The sequence below is a fragment of the Bemisia tabaci genome, chromosome 7, assembly GCF_918797505.1.
Source record: "Bemisia tabaci chromosome 7, PGI_BMITA_v3".
Taxonomy (NCBI): domain Eukaryota; kingdom Metazoa; phylum Arthropoda; class Insecta; order Hemiptera; family Aleyrodidae; genus Bemisia; species Bemisia tabaci.
Window position 1 is genome coordinate 1,605,646 of NC_092799.1, and position 17,220 is coordinate 1,622,865.

Consider the following 17,220-nt stretch of genomic DNA (forward strand, 5'->3'; position numbering starts at 1 on the left):
GAGGTCGGACATAAAATTGTTGAAGAAACCTGCAAAGACGTTGTTTATCACGTCACATTTAAAACTTCAAGGGGTGCTTCTTGAAAAAAATCTCACGGGTAAATCAATGGAACCAGTTCAAAAAAATCAAAATTTTGTATAAACGGAGTTGTAAGCTTTTAAAGTTTTCAAATTTTGTCCCACCTCTCCTTTTGACTCGAGTCACTGTGCGTCGAGACATATTCTTACAGAATTTCGCATGTACAACGGACGGAATTCGCAATCCAACGACACAGGAAAAACTCCTATCATCTCAAGAGATATTGGTTTTCGGGGGAGGATGGGGGGGGGGGGGGGAGCCGCGTACGCGAGCCTCCTTACGATCGGCAACTCCGCGAGACAAAATTAAAAATTGGAATCGATCGGCCAATAAAGCTGTAGTTATGACAATTTACGAGTCCTGAGGGGAGATTCAAATCCGGCGTATTGGCCATAAATCTCTCTATAATGAAGTCTACCTCCCTCTCTTACCTGCGGCGGATCCCCTGACTACTTCACAAAGTAATTACGGTGTGATGCACGAATAATCGAGCAGACTTTTTACCTCTTCGGATCCATCCCCTGTTTTTATGTCTCACGGATTTCTTTCAATTTCTGTTATTTGTCGTGTAGACTGCGTCTCGCGGTTCTATCAAGAGATCTACACCGATTTCTACACTGTCTTTCAGTGCTGCTGTGCTAAGGAAAAACTCCGTATGAGCATTTCAATACTCTCAATTTTCTCTCAGTAAATATTTATTTTTGAAGAAAGTTATGAATATTTTGCCTTCCAATTTTCCGGTACATTAGATCAAAATACGAATAAAATTCTCTGATAAATTGGAATAAAATATGAACGAATCTACCCGAAAGCACATGATTTGTCAAAGGAGATTTTGCAATGTCTGAAGACTCGTGAATTGGATTACATTTTGCAATAAGGAACCACTATCTCGGGCTCTTTCATAAAAACGCATTTCCGCGTAGGGAAACAAATGGCACATATGTTGTTTCTAAAATGAGCTAGAAATATTGGTTCCTTATTGCAAAATATAATCCAATTGTTCTTCCCTAGCACAGCAGAATAGCTCTCTGCCGTCCATAGCAAAACTGCCGTAACTCCACTCATAATGTATTCCTTTTTTTCCGGCACATACTGCTCTATTACAAGTAAATTCAATTTCCACACGGCTTCATTTTTTCATTTTTAGTCCCGAATGGTGTGTCGAAGCTGTATTGAAAAAAAATAAGGATGAATATTCGTTAGGTTTCGTGTAAAACAGCATTTCGTCAGGGAGAAATTGAAAAAAAAGTTGAATCTAGATACGGCATTTTTGCTTTAGATGGCAGTTCTAGCGACAGGTAAACTCTTAAGCTTGCTTGACAATTTTTCAATTGCGACCCGAGTTTTTACCGTCACAAAACGACCTTTCGAGGGCACAAACAACCTTTTTGGAATGGATCACTAGACAAGGTACGACTTTAAGCAATCTGATACTAGTTTCTTAACCAGAATTTCACGTACAACACGATTCGCGCGACGAAAATTACTGAAATTAACTCCTTACGAGGATATAAATCACGTGCAGCATTGAGTTTTCATGAGTGGGTGGTTTAAATTCACGCATCAAGTATCGTTAACTATCTTCGTGAGGAGTTGATTTCGGTAATTTTTGTTGTGCGCATTGTGTTTTACGTGAAATGGTTCAGAAACATGTATCAGAATGCTGCAATTCGGACCGTGTCTAGTGGTCCATTTGGCCAAGCGAGTTACAGTATTTTCAATTTATCCTGAAGGAAATATCAAGCAATCAACGCATTTCCTCGGTGCCATTGCGGGAGGAGAAAACTGAGTAAACAAAGAGGACAACAGGAGTTGATGACCGCGACAGTAGGAGAAGAAGAATAAAGAGAACGGGGGAGGGGAGTGGGATTTTCAACGCAAAAACATCTCGTCATAAACTGCTCGGGAAGTTGGTTAAATTTAATTAAGATTTAAGGGGTTGTCTCGCGAGACGCGGTTCAGTGGTTGCGCGCAAAAAATTACATCTTTTGCGTTGCCGGATTCATTGCGGCTAAATCGTTATAAAATCACGGAAAAAATCAAATTGCAGATTTAACACTTCAATTGCTAAAAAAAAAGTGACTGCAATGTTTCAACGTAGATTTTACAACAAAAAAAGGTACTTTAACCACCCCCGTGGTTAGATCAGTTGATCGGATTTTTGTTGTTGTAAATTCTACGTTGAAACATTGCAGTCACACTGGAAAAAAAAACACTTTGGATCTAGAGTCCAGACTCTTAAAACTATCGACAAGAGAAAATACTCTTGATTCAATCGGATTTTTGCTTAAATCAAGAACCAAGCCTCTTAATTTGTGCGGACTTCCCTTTAATTTAAGCTTAAATCTGATTGAATCAAGAGTATTTATTCTTGTCAATATTTACAAGAGTCTGGACTCTAGATCCAATGTGTTTTTTTTTTTCCAATGCACTTTTTTTAGAAATTGAATTGTTAAATCAGCAATTTAATTTTTTTCGTGAATGACGCGGATCGATAAATCCCTGTCTTAGCAATACTTTTCATCGATTAAGTTCGTCGGAGAACGATTCAATAATCGACCCGTAGCGAAGAGAGGCGATTACTTTTCAGTTTTACCCGCGGCGATGATAAGAGAGAGGAAAATATTCGATGCACCGAGGAAGCGCTTTATTTGTATCACGCTGAATATAGTTTTAGCGGATGGATTGGCATTTTTTTCTATCGACCCGAACATCTCAACCTTATAGGCATTGGAACGGTTGGCAAAATTCGGAGTAAGAAGCTAGTCAAGAGCCTTATTCATTCATTCTACTGCTCTTTTCCTTCAGAATGACAAATTTTATTCATTTTAAGAATTTTAAGAATGAAATCCTCACTACAAGCACATTTGGGCCGCGTTTAGCAGAAAGGAACCAAGCCACATCAGCTATTGTCAAACTTAACTGAACAATTTAAATTGTGACAAGAGAACATTTGCTTTCTTTTGAAAATTCAAAGGAATTTTCGTTGTACTTTGCAGAAAATTCACTGAAAGCCCACAAATCCGCGAAACCATTTTCATGTAAGAAATGAAATTGCCCGTTTAAAATTGGCAATAGCGGATGTGCCTTGGTTCCTTTCTGCTTGACGTGATCAATTCAGTACGAAAATGTACGTTCGCTGGTAGAGTGCAAAAGCGCGATGGAGAATCTTCCAAAATTCTGACAGAAAATTTCAAGGTCTCACATTAAAATATCTTCAATTTTTTCTGACTTTTCACAGTGATTACAATGTACTAATAAATTTTCCAGGTTTCTTCTTCAGGAAATTATCACCCCGTTTTTCTTAAATGAAAATGGTTTGATAGGTGGAGCTTTTACGGGAAATTTTTCTCTTCGTGCCATTTCGTTTTACCCTTGATATTTGCATTTCCGCGCCACTTCCAGTTCCCTGCACACAAATTATATGAACTCTGCACTATCAAATATGCAGCTAAAAGAGGAGGAACTACAGGAACGTAAAAACTTCGCAACAAGCTTAGAGAGAGTGTCGTATGCAATGTTCAGACACCAATTTTACTCGTTTGCGGAATGAGTGATAAGAGTTTGAATCAGTTGAAAGTCAAAGTTTCCCAAGTTGAAACTTCCAAAGACGCAGTTCTCGGTTTTGATTTAACACCCTTCATTTGTCAAAGAGTGGAGCAATGTTTCCGCGTTCCTTCTCCAGTGGCGTGGTGCGCTTTGCGATATATCGATTGTCATGCCATTTAGATCTATGGAAAAGGATCGATAAACAGGGTGTTTGCAGCGATCACCTTAATAATCGATTCTTTGCCATAGGATTAAATGGCATTACAATCGATGTATCGCAAAGCACGCCACGCCACTGTCCTTCTCCTTTTGCGGACTTGAGAGTCTTGCGATTTAGAGTGATGCTTTAATACCACCTCCTGGCAAAGCTCCACAGTTTCACGTTCCTGACAACGCCGAGTAAGATACAAGAATAATCACTGCCTCAAAGTCATTTCCAAACACAAATAACATACAATCCAAAGGGATTTCCCGCTGTTTTCGGCGTGTATGTTCACGATCAAAAACTTTTCATTCCCATTTCACTTGAATTAGGTAAAATTTTAGGGTGAGTCGTCATGGTTCTGGTGCAATATATCGCATCCATTGAGTAAATAATCTCGACACATTTGAATTTTAGAGACCGATTGCCCCTGCGCATGAGCCTAAAGAATCATTCTAAACCAAATACTTTCCAAAAGTTAGAGAAATGAAAACAGGACTTTTTTTATGGAAAAACCTCGCATCCAAAACAATTGCCTATTTTTGTATCGAATGCGAAGTTTTTTCTTCAAAGAAGATCCTGCTATTATCATCTCTCAGAATTATGCCAATTTTTTGGTTTCGAATGAAACTTGCGGCTCATGCGCAGGGGCTGTCGTTCATTTTTGGCTGAGTATTCAAAATATGCGAAGATTTCTTACTAAATCGATGCTATACATCACACGCCAGTTCGACCACACTAGAAATCGTGACGAATCATCTGAGACGCAAAATCACATTGTCCCCGTTGAGTTATTTCAAAATTTCAGTATCATTCTGAGAAATTTTCATCTGATTTTTGTACGATGCAACTGAAATGGAGAGAACTTTCAAAGAAAAAAAAACGGTGGTCAGTTTTTCGATCAAAGAATGAATTTATAAATAAATAAAAATCGCAACGCCGTTATCAGAGGAACGTTTCAACTTTTGAACATTAGTTTTCAGGGATTACAGCACGAGCTTTTGGGGAATTTCCACCGAAAAACTGACATGAGTTTGTTTGTTGAGAACTAAAAGATTAAATGAAAAACAGAAATGTACAAGCATTCCTACTTTTTACGTGGGTATTCTCTGAAAATGTCTGAAAAATTGGTCGACAGACCCTCTATTTGCGAAGCGATTAGCTTAAGAGAAGTCATATTACTGGCAACAGCCGAGATAACCTCAAAACGATGCAACACGAAAGCTGTAAACTAATGCCGACTAGCCTCACACTCACCTGGGATTGTATTCGAAGAGGAAATACTTGAGGCATGCCGGCGGTGTCCTCCTGCAAGAATGTGACTAATCGGATTTGACCACGATGTTCAACTACCGTATTGCGAAAAAAACTCAATGGCAAACAATGTGCCATGAACACATGTGCCATGAACCCTCACTTCGATCCTCACTTTTGCCTCTGCAAGGACGCGGGGAACGTGAAATTGACAATATTTTCGAGCTATTAACAACCTGAAATTCTCAAAGAGACATTTGGATCGCGTTTAGCAAAAAGGAACCAGCACGATTACAGTATTTTCAAAGTCGTGCAACTTTTTTTTAAGCGTGCCAGTAGGGCTCGCTTTTTGAAATCACTCGGATGTACCATAGTACAGCACACAGATCAACCAATGCTATTCAACGGGTCATCCAAATACTTTTTTCCTCGCACCCAATTCTTTGTCTTTGAACCATTACACTGTCAAGCCCCGATGGTCTTTTACCAAAAAATCTAATGAACTGCTAATTGGAAACCCTTGAGAACATTTTTCTGTCAAAACCGTATTAATCAATTTGACAGAAACCTCATAGGAGCTTTCTTTCGCTCGGAGGACTCAACTCTAGAACCTTCTTTCGCGCCAAAACTCTATAGCCAATGAGCGTCTTGCACTGTAAGTGCAATCTGTGATGAGCCTCGTGACTCATTATACTATGTACTAACCATGGCCCCTGCCGAAATCCACTTAAACCACTACAGTTATCTCGCGATATAGCTTTGGGTGTCCGGTTTCGAGCAAGGCAATAAAAGACGGCGAGGCGATTAACCGATTAACCATTCACCGTGATGCCAGGATCCACCAAATTTTCTCAAAAATTGTTTTCCGTCTATTTAGCGAGTTTTTCTTTACTTTCCGTTGAAGTACAAATAAAAAGAGACCTCATTTGTACAAATCGGCCGAATAGGAGAGAAGTTACAGTTCGAAATCCAAAGAGATTAACTGAACGCGATTTCGATGCACGGCAGTTCGCCCAAATCACGGTCGTGCGCAAATGCCGCATATCAGCTTAAAATCAAGATAATTGGACGGAATCTTTAAAATTAATTTACATTCAACGTTCATGAATCAATATTTTCTCCCAAATTTAGCAAAAAGTACCAATTGATGCAAAAAGCAAAGACGTGAAAATAAGAGGTATTTGTCCAACATTTCAGTTATTCGACACGCTTTTCCAACATACTCATGTTGGATTTTTTCTTCTTGTTTCAAATTGAAACTACTCAATATACATACATTGTACATTATTCAACCCAGTTACTCAGTTATTTTCCTTTAAAATTATCTAACAATTCTATGGTGGCGGGAAGCAAAAAAATATTTGCTATTCTAAGAGATTTTTTTTAGATAATTATGAAGAATCACCATTTTTACGACACTGTAATTGCGCTGGTTCCTTTTCGTTTTATGCGATCCAATTATTCTCAACCTGACTTTTTTCTTTTTTTGATATGTATGCATAGTTAATTTTGAACGCGTTCAAGCAATCGTCCCACTTTGAGATGGGGCGGATCTTGATGCGTATAGCGATTGATGACGTTGGATATTGCTTTGCTTTGAAGCAGGGCGATACTTACAGTAGCATTAAGCTTGAAAACGTGGTGTTCAAAGAGATCTTAAACATACGTGAACGGATTCTGAATCTTCTCAACAAATCGAAACCGCAACCGCAGTGGAACGAGTGAACCGATTCATATACAAATTTCAAACTAATAATGATGAATAATATTAATAATTTTAAGTATTCCAATTATGGACTTTGATTTCATTTTATTGCCCAAATTTCTCCAGAAAAGAAAACTGCAATTTTAGCGGCTCTGGTGCTTGCACTAGAGCTGCTATTCCGGACGGTCCCAGCTGGGGAGTATCAATGCAGCATGTTACATTGTAGAGACCGCGCGTTGGTTGATGGGAATCGGCGCCATTTTCGGCTATGTTCCTTGTCATGACTTTATTTTATTGCATACTGTTTTATTGTTAGTCAATGCTATGTTGTGTATTGTATTTTTGGAATCATGGTGATACAGTCAACAATTCAAAACTTGTTTGTGCTTTTATCTCGTGATGGAAAAAATGTACTTTACGTTCAAAATTTGAAAATTTGAATTTTTAAAGTTTTCGCGGTTAAGGAAGCTTTAACCACTGGGTTGGAGCTTCCTAGTCATTTACTCGATATCAGCTGATAGCAAACAAAGGTTACCAGGGAAACCGTAAACGTCTAACAACTATCGTGGCCATTGGGGCGATTATTGAAATGATATCGACTGTATGTCGCCGCTTACGACAGGACATAGCCCTATCTTAACTGTGTAATATATCGCAATTCGATATTGTTTTGATTTTTAAAAGGAGCAATTCATTCATACAGTTCCGATTAGTTTTGGCGAACGGGCCCTTAACCTACGGCACTCGGTTCATGGGAATTTTTTAACTCTAAATTTTTTAACCTAACTCTTCCATTCCGGGAACATATTTATTGAAAACGGCGACTTTTTCAACAGTCCTATTTTTATCTACAACATCTAAGTGGCCCTTCATAATCATTTAATTTTGGCCCCTGGCCAGAAAAAGGTTCGGAAATTGCAGTGATTTTGCCGAAAATGCTGAAGTAAGTAAATTTGGGCATTTTTTTTCCTTCTTCAAAACTCTGTGGAGAAGCACTTCTCCTCCAGTACATCTATTTTTTTACTTATCTCTCGCAAGGTACATTTACAGAAGGTGTTTTCCAGTATTAACAGTTCAGATTCGTTGTTTTTTTATTATAACGCTTATTTCGGAAAGCAATTATTACATTGTTCAATTCTACTGACTTTCAACACTCGATTATACTCCCGGCAAATTCTGCAGCAGCGTTTCAAATGTTGACTCTAATGCTTCCAACAGCCATCCGATGTCTAAGGGTTTATTCCTAGATTTAGGGATTTTCCGGAATTTCCAGGGATTTAGGGATTTTTCAGGAAATCTAGGGATATTTTTTTGATGAGGTAAAGTTACCAAAAATCAACTTTTTAACCTCAATTATAGCTTCGACAATCGAAAACATTTTTTCATCTATATTTTGTAGGCCTTTTTGGCAAACCTATTTTCCCCGCAAATAAGCCGGAAATTAAAACGATTGTGTCCTTCGATGTACTTGACATTCAACTGCATTCAACCTGTTAATAATAAGAAATCAACTAATATTCTTTCATTTTATTGGTCTGGATTAGCACTGCTTTCAGAGAGCGCCAAAATTCAAACGAGCCAATCAGATTTAAATATTGCAAATCGCTACATCGAATGACATCATGATTCTTCATAAAAAAATGGCGCTTTTTGCAAAATCTAGGGATTTTTTAAGTATATTTGAGCAAATCTGGGGATTTAGGGATTTTTAGCGAAATCTAGGCATTTTTTTTCTTCCCCGCTAGGGATTTAATATCGGAAGACTGGCTTCCAGTATCGCAGCGTTGATCGTCGCTGATGTCGAAATGGAACCTAATGCCGGACATACTGTAACACCTCCATTCCTCAATTCCGGTGAGGAATACGTCTCTACCCTTAACTCAATATAAATATACAAATTGATAAGTGAGTGCTTTAGTCTCCTGAAAACAGAATTGCGAAACTTAAAATTGGAGAAAAATGATGAGTAAATGAAAAAATGGAACCAATTGATGGAAAAGTCGCATGCCATTCTGACACAAAATATGGCGTCTATCGAATCACCTTAACTAAATAAAATAACCAAATTTTCAACTCTCAAACTATCAACTATCAACTATCAAAATTCAAACTATCAAAATTTCCAAGAATGACAAAAATGATTGTAATATACCTATAATGTAATGAAATATACACGCTCTAATCATTTAATTTGTATTACCTTTATGTTATGTACCTACATGTTATACTATTTTTATAATAAGCCAATATACTATATATAATATATACATAATATATATATATATATATTATATATATATATTATATATATATACTATATACTATATATACAATATATATTTTATAATAATCTTCTATAATATACAGCTCCAATTTGAGCATGTAAATTGTAGTAACAAGTAATGCTCAGTTTTCTAGTTTCCTTCCTTTTCGTTTTGTCTTTTTTTTTTTTTTTTTGTCTTTCATTGCGCGTCAAACTGGGGTGGCGTCAAGAAATATTGTGATTGGATGATTTTGTTTTTGTTTTTTGTTGTTTTTTTTTAAAAAAAAAAAGCAAAATAATTCTTATTAGCTTCCTATGTGTTTCCTTCTTTGAACGATGCAGACAAGACAAGATGTAACTTCATCAAAAACTCTGTAACATGTTTTTGAGATCACGAGATAATTCCCTACCTCTCAAAGTGAGTAAGTTGTTACTGTAGTAAAGAAGCGTGTTGATGGTCGAATGGCATGAATCAGTCACGAATACAAAGCAGCTTCATTGTTGGCGTCAACAAATACAGCCCTGTCGACGGCTCGCCAAATAAATTTATGTTCATCAAGTTCTTAGAGGTGTGCCTATAAAAGTAAGCTTGGTAAAATTTCAAACTTCTTTTTCGCTCGTTTCGTTCTGACAACAATTTTTTCTTTTTCGCTGAGTCTGACCAATTTTTTCTCTTGATATTAAAAGTAAAATATTTAAAGAAAAGACGTCCTTGAAAGCTTTTTTTTTTGCACGAATTGATCTTTTCCACGTTCAAATTACACTTCATAAATTTGATGTAAAAATGGAAGTCAAACCTAACGACGCAACCGAAAGTCAGATAAAAAACCGAGAATACACATCAATCTCCTCGAAGAAAATCAGGGATCAAAACTTCACTGGGTAAATCTGATTTCCTTCCCAGAGGAAAAAGTTTTCAATAACTTACTTGCTTCAGTAAACACATGACTCGCACGCCTAAAACGAGGTCTCAAACTTGAGACAATTTATCATACTTTCATTGGTTTGCATTTCTATCAAAACTTTTTCCTATACATTAGATAAAGCTACGGTTGCCAGACACGTATCACAGGCTACGATCGTAAGATCACCTTTAAATTATTCATGTACTTTAAAGAAGGCTGTAGGGGAAGGGATGTTCCCCTCAGATCTCGAACACTAGAGAGGGTTAGAATTAAAGCATCACCGCTTTTTCTAAAAAGTTTTGTAGGTATTTTACAGTATCACAACTTATGCTCCTTCATCACGCAGAGTACATGGACCATTTTTTTAAATCAATTCATAAGAAAAAGTGGGAGAGGAAAGTGTGGAGAGGGCGGAGAGGTTGCATCCACGTGTATAATTTAAACTATATTCTTAAGTAATATGTGAACCACTCGACTAATTCTAGCTCTCTTTCCTAGGCAAGAATGTAGGAATAAAAACAGAATGAGTCTCATTGTTTGTTCAAAAAGATAGGAATATGATTCGGCATGTGAAGTTGGCATTCGGTCTGGTTTCCCTCATCTTCGATGTAAGAAAAAACAAAAAAAAAACTAGTTAACTTGTGTTAAATTAAAAAATGCTGAGTAAAAGTCCAACAAACAGAGAACATTATTTCATCGCAGAACATTCTGACGGTTAAAGTGCCCAATGTGATTGAAAGAGAAGGTGGTTTTTGTGACGAGAAGAAATTAAAGCCTTCACGTGAACGAATGCTGGTAATCAGAAAATATGTATCATTATGTTTGATATTATGGCACCCTGTCGCGTGGCTCAGTAGAAACTCCGTCAAGAGACATTCAGTTAATTGAGAACCAAAGTGTACGATAATCACTCCAATCTTATCGTACCGTTTATGGAGTAATCAGCATTAACAAAATGTATTTAAATTTGTGAATAAATTCATCACAATTCACGACATAAAAGTGTACCTCAGCCCTTCCAAGGCCGCAGTATCTCCCAGATATAAAGCCTAAAACAACATGAGAAAAAAAAAGTCTACCTCAGAAATTAGTGAAATGGAAAAAGAGGATTTGTCGAGCAATCTTTTCGAAAGCTCATCAATATTTCGTAAAGTTTGAATTTTGAATGAGCTTTAACTTGTTGTCAAAAATTGCTTCCGTAAAATTTGACAACACTCCATATGTGCTCGACCCGTATGTCGTGTGCACATATTTTCCAGGGCGTTTCAGGCATATATGGGCGTATTTATGCTAAAAGGAACTATGTACGTAAGGTTTATGTGTAACATAGTTCCTTTTAGCATAAAAACTTCCTTATTTCCCATGTGTCTGTAATAAGCAGGCAGTCGGGATCTTTTGAGAGAAGTTTCAGTCTTGAAGCAAGGCTCTCATAACTACAACGTCTCTTTTACCAAGGTTTGTTTGTGTTGACTCGACTCTACGGTCTCAACTCCATGAGTTTACGCCATTCAAAGAACATAAGACCCCGGAGAACCAAACGTCTTTAGCTGTCCTGGGCTGAACTTATCTTTGAAATAATGTGTAAACACTGTTCAATGGACAAAATAAACAAACAATTTTAAATAACGTCTTAAAATCGGTGCTTCCACATCATGAATAGACCGAGTTTCTCAGAAAGGAATTTACCCACATTTTCGAAAAAATTGAGTTGAGAGTGTTTTTGAGTTCCACTAGCCGTGTGTTGGGCTGTTTGGACAAGGTCTCAAAATTTAAGGATATTCAAGGACTTGAAAATTTGAGAATAAATACAAGTACACGTTCATTCAGGGACTTCCCAAAAAGCCACAAACCATGCAAACAAGGATTCTGACGAGCGGTGAAGAGACATTAATGATCGAGATTCGATATTTGCTCATTTGAAGCTATGGTAAAGAATCGATTATTAAGGTGCTCGTTGAGAATATCAGGTTCATCGATCCTTTTTCATAGGTTTAAATGACAGATAAATCGATAAATCGCCAGCACGCCACACCACTGCTAACTCGCCATTTTTAGGGCTTGACATTTTAACAGATTGCTCTCTGGACGAGAAAAAAAATCAAACATTATTTCGAGGAGCTATGTTGGTCAGTTTCCTAATTAAAGGAAATACATTTAGAAATCTGCAACCTCGCAAATCGAGATAGAGGGTTCTTGAACATGGGCATGCACATATACATCGAATTCGTCCCTTGCTTTGTCACAACCACCTAATTGGCATCGTCCTTAAGCCAGTCCGAAATCTGAATGTTTATAAAATGAGCTAATAATCTGCTGCTACACGGAAAAAAAAGGTTGTCTCGTGCAGCCATGAAGATGGTCGATTCGACCATCTTCGAAAGCTGAAAACCGCGCCAACCAACTTGTTGGGCAGATCGACAACCAGCAGGTAGTGACGCTGGCTTCACGCCGCGCGGCTGGGTCAGCTCTGCGAAGATGGTTAGATCAACCTGAGCGCTCGGCGGCAGCGCCCAGCATTATTTATGTCAAAGTGACCCATTTTGAGGGCTACGGTGCCCGCTTAGTTTTGCCAAAATGGACAGCGGGCATTGCTGCAATTTTTCGGGGTTTTTAATGAAAAAAAGGTGGCCAGGAGCCCCCTAAAATGAATGTCCGAGAACATTAAATTGTAAAAATGAAAAATATGAAATTTTTTAATTCACTCAACTTCTTATACTACGATAGAATTTTTTTAACCTATTACTTGGGATTGAACCTGGACCTACCTAATCCTAACCTAACACCCTAACGATTGAGCTATGACGACCGATGATGAAGGAGCACAAATAATCTATATTTAACCGTCAACGTCGATCCGCTTAAGTTTGATAACTTGGAATTCAAACCTATATTTGTATTTGTGATCATTTGTTTCATTCCTTTAAACCGCACAACCTGTTTTTTTCTCTTTATTATACTTTTTATTTCTACTACATACGCTGCAAAAAAATATGATCGGATTTACCAGTGTTTGGGTATTATTGACCATACTGTCTATTTGCTTTTTTCCAATGAAGCTGCAGTTAGTTAGTTACCGATATACCGGTATTATAAATTACACGATACGGCTGACACAATGCTTGTGTGCTATATCCATCCATCATACGTTTTCAAACCCCTTACTCAAATTAGCATAAACAAATTTGATGAAAATAGTAGATATTTTACTTACATTTTGATTAGACTTTCCGTCACACACAATTACTGGCAGTTAAAGAAAATTTAAGGAGAAATGGCAGATAATTGCTTCACCGATTTCAAGTAAATGATACCAAAACGAAACTTGTTTTTACCGTCGAAGTACCATTTACAGACTAAATCAGTTTCACAAGAAGTTTAACTTCATAATAAGTAGGTAGTTCCAAAGATACCTACAAGAATAAACTACACGGAGTACCAATTGCCACAGTTCACGGTTGGACAGAAACTGTTAAATTTTGATTAAAGCTTATATTACACCAAAATCCCACGAAAATTTTGCTCTTCATCGGAGTATTTTGATTTTCGGAAGTGTCAACACAAATAGATATACGAACGAAGTATTCAATAGTCACTTCTAGTTGATCATTTTCAAGGGACTTCCGCATCTTCCCGCTTTCGCAATTGCTTTACACAGAACCGATATTCACTAAATAACAGAACAGTTTTGCGAAGAGCCCTTAAAGTTTTCAGAATTCACTCATTTCGTTAGTCAGATTCATTGCAGCAACTCTTATAACCTCCAAAAAGTGGTCTATACAGGTAACTAGGAAATCTCAGAAAATATACGTGGCAAGTTGAAACAGATAGATTTAAAGAGAAGACGGTAGCTTTAGAAACGATTCGAACACGAATTTGGGCAAATTACGCGTAAATTCACATGGATTGATATAGATAAATAAAACCAAGCGCACAGACTCCGAACGGCAACGTGATGAGCTCGTAACTGAGGAAGTGAAAAAGGGAAAATGGTGGACCGCAGCCCAGTCAGGCGGGAACTCTCACCGCGCTGACTGTACCTAGGGGTAGGTCGCCTTTTGTGACGGCCAGTTCAGCTTTGTCGAGATGGTTAATCCGTCCATCGCAGCCACAGCGACATCTGCCGTAAGATTTGTGCTGGCTTGGCCTACCTGTAAGGGTGTCATAACATACATTGCTGGTTGTACCACTAAAAGATGCAACAGTCGGATTTAATTTAGGCGTATAGGTAAATTGGATTCGTGCTTGGTCACATCGGTCAACGTGGCTGGTGAATACAACTATTTTTGTTGGTTCTCACGGCTATTTACTCTTCAACCATACAGCATTAGCTGTTAGAGACAACCTATTTTTTTCCGTGTAATGCTGGAATGAATCTTATGCAGGAGACAGTTTGATAGCTTCCGGAATCAGGGGCCCGACATTAGCCGGAGGTTTAATTCGTCACTTGGCTCACATAAGGGAGTAACTACACATTGAGATGAGCCCGGAAAATTATTGAGTTGTATGGACGACAGGGTTCATCGTAGAGTGTAGTTACGCCCTTATGTCACGAGGGCGACGAATTGAGAGATTTCCTTGGTTCTCTCCGATAAAAGGCGGCCATTGAGGATGATAAAAAGACTCTCAGACATCGCATGATTTGGATCAAGTCCAAATCCAAATTGAAATCTCCATCCATTCAATCCTCCTCATTCCGCATCAAAAAGTGCTCGCGAAAGGGTTCCCCTCCTGTGTGTTTTCTGTAGCTACAGGTCCTCGTTAACTCCAGAGCATTACCATTCACGAGGAGGGATAACTAATTTGCCCACCAAACGGAAAACATGCGAGCCCCCCTCTCACCCCCCTATCACCCCCCCCTCTCACCCCCCTCTTACCCCCCCCCCCCCACGAGATTGAAATAAACGTGACCGTCGAAAAGAGAGAGGACCGTACTTCACGGAGACAAATTATGTGTAAGGGAACGACCCTACATTTCGTAACGCACTTTTTCGGCATTTTTGACGACCCCTTCCCCCTTATAACGCTTTTGTGACGTAAGGGTCTATCCTTCAACGCGTTAAAACAAAATGACGCAACACTCTTGCCGACCCTCCACCCACCTAGAGTGTCGCGTAATTTTTGTCGGGTTGGTTACAAAAATAGAAATTTAATATTTCGACGGAAAACTCATTTCAGCGACAGAATGCAACAGAGCATTTTGCCTACCTTGGTTTCATTAACCTTATTAGAGAAGTCACTTGGAATTATTTGGTTAAGATGTAACGCACCAATTGCCCCGACCGGATTGTTTACCCGAAAAAAAATTTCGAGGGCTTTTGGTGGTTTTAGAAGTAACAGAAAAGTGAACGCGAAATTGACATTAATTTACCTGTTTCAGTTCAAACGTTCTATCCAAGTTTTCAGTGGCTAGTCTGTCAGGTGGGTCAAACTCCAAGAATAAAAATTCAGTCACGATTATTAATCCTGGAACAAAAAAAGTTGAGCTATCAGAAAAACGTCACTGTTGATGTATATGTCGCAGGCGATCAACGATTACTAACAATGATCAAGCGGTATACTTAATTGTGTGAAAGGTCGTAAAATTGCAGACATTTGCTTCGAAATGGTATAGGTTTCATAAGAAAAGAACTTTCAAAATAAGACCTCGGCTTGGAGTGCCTTCAAATCTAGTGAAACTATCTGCCTTGCCAGGCAGTCAGTTTGGTTGCCAGTCCGAAACAACTTTGACTATCAATAATCAATATATGTGATCTCACCGACTGTGTTAATGGTTCACTTGCGATGGTCACAGAATAGTGTTTTGATGCTTGATTCTTGTAGAGTAGCTATAAATTATAAGACCTGTAAAAACAGCAGATATCGCCCATTACATTACATATCGACGGTGAAACTACCAAACCACGTATCTCGTTTGCGGTGTTTAAAAATCTACGCTCACATTTTATTTTTTTGAAATCGACCAAATCAATATCATTCCTTGTAATTTTCCCAGAATTTTTTCCGCACGAAGAGGAAAAATCACAGAAATTTTCAAGACTGGACGTTGAGTGGTTTTTCATTTAAAAAATAAAGTATGACAGGAAGTCTGCGACGTCGCAAACCGAGATACGTGGTTTGGTAGTTTCACCGTCGATATATTGAAAAATCGGGTTATTGACGTCATCCACCGCGGTAGTGACGCACCCTTGGTTTCTTCCACCTTACTTTCATCCGAGTTTCACTTTGAACAACCAGTGCAAATGTTCGTCAAACCAACCAATGAAAGCAAGGTGGAAGAAACCACGGGTGTCACTACCGCAGTGGATGACGTCAAAAACCTGATTTTTCAAAGACCGATATCTCGGTTAATACTCAACGCACAATGTTGCTGTTTAGACGGATCTCATTATTTTTAGCTAATCTGCAAGAATCAAGCATCAAAACAAGATTCTGTGACCAGCGCAACTGACCCATTGGCACCATGCTTTCCAGACAAATGCAAACAGCTATTTAACCTCTGAACATAATACGCAGTTATTTATTTATGGTTTCTTTACATCTAAATTTTTACACTCAGCACTAACAGATTGCAATATGTTGACGATTGCTAATTCTGTATGAGATAATCACAGACATTAAAAAGAACATCGTTAAACTCAATGCACCAGCCTCCTATGTATATTTTTTTATTGAAAACCTGCATTTCTCTTCTTTTTCTGGTAGAGTTAATTTAATATTTCATTTTCCAATTTTAACGTTTATATATAGTTTATTTATATTAGTTTGGGTGAGTTAAAAATACTGGGGGAAAAAGCTTAGGTCAAAATTTCAAATTTCAGCTTACAAAGGAAACCCAAATTTTCGATATGAGTAACCGACAAATTCAATAAATAATGCCACAAATCTTTGTAAGCCTTACATGGACTGTAGTTACCTGAACCGAAGCACGATTCTCGAAACTGCAGATCGAAATAACAATACTGGGCATCATTAGCCAACGGGCCCGATGTAACGCGATATTCTATATTGATACTAACGCCTGGATGCAACTATTCGTGCTCGATGGATGGCCGTGTTGCATACACGGAAAGTTGAAGGCGTTTTGTATTTCGTTGCCCTCGCGGTCAGAGCTCCGCCGAAAACCTTTGAGCTTTGATGTTCCATTAGAACCGAAGATATTTCCGGAATTTTGACCGATTTGGCAAGAAGCGCATGCACCATCAAATTCAATCTCCATTCGAATGAATCGCCGTTTTGGGCCTGTATTTGAATTCTTTGAGA

General features: G+C 38.2%; 1 long non-coding RNA gene across 1 annotated transcript in view; it reads right to left on the reverse strand.

The window, feature by feature from the left end:
• The window catches only part of LOC109036740 (uncharacterized), a 226,627-nt gene that overhangs the window by 21,728 nt on the left and 187,679 nt on the right, over positions 1-17,220 (reverse strand). The window contains exon 4 of the long non-coding RNA XR_011900311.1: positions 15,329-15,423. This is a non-coding gene — a long non-coding RNA (uncharacterized lncRNA). The remainder of the gene's footprint in view (positions 1-15,328; positions 15,424-17,220) is intronic.